The following is a 3,547-nucleotide window of genomic DNA, read 5'->3' as shown; positions in this document are numbered from 1 at the left end:
TGGAGCATGCATGGTGACTGCTCCTCTGAGGAAGCCACTTCCCTCCTTCCCTGCCCCTTCGCTGTCTGTAGGTCAGGACAAGTAACAATCCGGGAGGAAGTGGTTTTCTTTTCTTTTCTTTCTGGTTTTAGTATTAGAAACATGAAGCTGATGAGGAAGGCGAGGAAAAGTAGCAGAGGAAGCGTCTTGGGGAGTCAGTGCCAGTTCCTAGTGAGACAGGGATGTACAGATAAGTTACAACAGTTAGGGCAGAGTAGGACTGGTCGGTGCCTCCTGGTTATCTTTCTTCTTCCCACATTAGAATGAAGCAGGAGCAGAGCAGGGGATTCTGGGAAAATGTGCTTATGCATATATGGTCTGGTTTACAAAAGATTGGGTGGGTTTATTTCTTTTTAGACACAGAACCATAGAAAACAAAAACCCAGGATATTAATTTAAAATATTTTTTTGTTTACTTTGTTGGATAATTTTCATACATACATAGATCGGACAAAGTGAGCAATGCGGCTGGAAACATGATTTTTGGTGATAAAGTGTATTTATAAGACACATGAACTCTTTGCTTCTTCAAGTATTCAAAGGAAAAAAAAAAGAATTGGCCCAAGTCCTAGTTGGCTAGGGTGCTACTCCCGCATAAGTGATGCTTTGCAGTGAGTTGGAAGTGCATACTTCCAGCTTCAAAGAAATGACCAGTGCTTATGTAATAAGGAAATATTCATATCATAACAAAAATGCCAGCTCTTCAGTTCTGTGCTTGTTAGTTTAGATTTTTAACTAATGAGTTATGTTGTTCTTTTGTCAGGAAGGAAGTACAAGTCCCCCTCATTTGTGGTAGAACATATATTCTAAATGAACACTCTAAACATATTTTAGGTGTGAATCCTAAATAAATTAACACATAGCTCACTGATTGCAAAGGACTGCCAGGTATGATTGAGTTATTTGAAAACAGCAAACAGTTAATAGATGATTAATTACATAGACATACAGTCACTAACTTCTGATGTGACAGCTGTTTTTTTTTTTTTAATCAATCCTCCATTATATTTTAAAGGAACTTTAAAAATAGGTTTACATACGTCTTTTTCATACATTCCTCTTCCTCATTGCCTTAGTTCCCCATCCAGCCACCCCCATCCCCACCTAAATATTTGCACTGCTAGTATCCTCTCTCTCTACTTTAAAATTGCGTGCTCCTCTAGCTGCCTGCCTTTAAGGTCTCCCCTCCCACCCCCAAGCACCCCTTTCTACCTTCCTGGCCTCTTCAGGCTCTCCATGTTGAGCATACAAATCTAAACATGTGAAGCCAGGGTCTGCATTTGAAAGAGAACATGCAGGGTTGGTGACAGCTGTTTTTGTTCTGTGAGTTTAGAAGGATGGCTTAGTTTTCCATAGAAAGAATTTGAATCTCAAAATACAGACTGATAATTTGGTAGAAAGTAGAAAATAAAAGACTTCCTTTAGAAGCCTCTTGGATTTTAAAATGGTGATTTGCTTGTAACAAGTTCATTGAAAATGTTATCTGACTTGTATATTAAAATGAGATTTAAATAATTGATTTAATGAGAGAAGGAATATTCAGTTACAGAAGTAATTGGTTGGCAAAGCTGTTAGAACAGAATTATTTAGTCCCAGTTATAAAGGATTGCATCTTTAATCAGGGTGCTTAACTTGATTTCTCGGTCTGTGGCTTGTCTGACAGACTCAATAACAAATGAGTTCTGAATTGAAGGGACTGATCAGAATGTGATCAGTGTCAGCTGCTGTTGCTTTGTGGAAAGCCAGGTAGATTTCTAGTGGTGCTTGACACCCTTCTTTATAACCTGTTCTCTGCCTCCTTCCTTTGCGGAGAGAACCGCCATGGAATGTCCTTGCTTTTAATTGACTGTGCAGTGATCTACTGCTTTTTTTTTTTTTTACAGAACAGTGAGAATGCCAAGGATGAGAAGTCCACAGCTTTACTGTAGGATATATATATATATATATACACACACATATATACATATGCATATATTTCTGAAAGGCCTCTCCTCTGTTGGCCCCGTCAACTCTCGGGTCAGCTCAGAAACACAGGACTCCAAAATCACTTCTTCACTTCTCCAAGGTCTTCGATGCTGTCATCATCCACCTCTGGCCACTTTTCCTGAATGACATCGATTATGTCATCCGTGAAGTCTCCCTGAATGATGATCTCATCCTCTCCTGTTACTGAGGCACCACAGGAGAATTTTTGAGCAAAAAATCTTTGTGCTTCTTTGAGATCAATTTCAAAAGTTGCAAGGCCACACACTCTCGTCACATATTTCTTCTTTGCTCTGGGAATTTTGGCTATTGTGACCTTCTGTGGTACAGTCTTCTTCTGTTTTATCTGACCTCTTCCACCTCTCTTTTGTTTTTTCTTCTCCTCCTCTTCCCCTACTGTTCCTTGACCTTCACTAATTCCAGCTTCTGGTTTCGGTTAATTTTCTACAGTCAGTTTTGCAAACTCATTTGGAAAATTCTTCTCTAGCCATTGTCTACATTTAGCAACATCAGGCATATATTCACAGTACTCCACAATACAGGACTCGAAGGGGGTAGTCCGAATCCAACTTGGCACTGTTCCTCGTGTCGCCTTTACAGTCAACCCCGCTGGATTCAGAAATGTCAGCAGCCATCTCACAAACCCAGCCTGGCGCACAGCCCGGCCGCCTCCGCTGCCGCCGCCAGCCAGCCGAAGAGACACATGCAAATGCCCCGGCCCCGGCCACACCCACACCGCAGCCTGACCCGCCGGCCCGATCTGCTGCTTTTGATAATTCATGAAAGTCTGCCCATGTCCTTACTTTGTTAGCATGCTCACACTAGTTTATAGGAGTGTTCACATTTGTTAGCATGCTCACACTAGTTTATAGGAGTGTTCACATTTGTTAGCATGCTCACACTAGTTTATAGGAGTGTTCACATTTGTTAGCATGCTCACACTAGTTTATAGGAGAGTTCACTATGCTTAGATCTCCTTGGTGCAGATGAGGATCTGAAACTCAGTTGGATTTGGGACTTCCTCAATTGGGGTGGCTTACTCATTAAAGCTCAGGTTTTATGGGAAGACCCAGGTATGCTGACCCAGATGGACAAGAATGGTACCATCTTCAGAATGTTTGCCTTTCCCATTGCCCTGTCATTTTATTTCAACCTGAATTAACACAGTAAACTCCTGCTTCCCTCTTTCCCTCCCTCCCCATCCCCCATCTATCTATCTATCTATCTATCTATCTATCTATCTATCTATCTATCTATCTATCTATCTATCTCTGTTTGGACTTGCACACTTTTTCTTTAGAACACTAACTATTTCTAAAAAAGAGCATTTGGAAACAAAATATCAGCAACACACTTTTAGGACAAATAAAACTAGTTTAATTGAGAGTGAACACCAGAGGTGCTGCCCAGAGGCATCTAGTGTTCTGGATGGTAAATAGATTGCAATGTTGGAGTGAAGGATTACTCACAGACATCCTTTCACTTAAGTAGAGTTTGTTTTTTACTGTATATCTTAATTGCAGCT

General features: G+C 40.8%; 1 pseudogene; it reads right to left on the bottom strand.

The window, feature by feature from the left end:
* Positions 1-2,016: 2,016 nt before the first annotated feature.
* On the bottom strand, positions 2,017-2,687 carry LOC143273296 (density-regulated protein pseudogene; annotated as a pseudogene).
* Positions 2,688-3,547: the final 860 nt, after the last annotated feature.

Source organism: Peromyscus maniculatus, chromosome 5 (assembly GCF_049852395.1).
Source record: "Peromyscus maniculatus bairdii isolate BWxNUB_F1_BW_parent chromosome 5, HU_Pman_BW_mat_3.1, whole genome shotgun sequence".
In the NCBI taxonomy this organism is placed as follows: Eukaryota; Metazoa; Chordata; class Mammalia; order Rodentia; family Cricetidae; genus Peromyscus; species Peromyscus maniculatus.
Note: the sequence above shows the minus strand (reverse complement) of the source record. Positions and strands in the feature narration are given on the sequence as shown.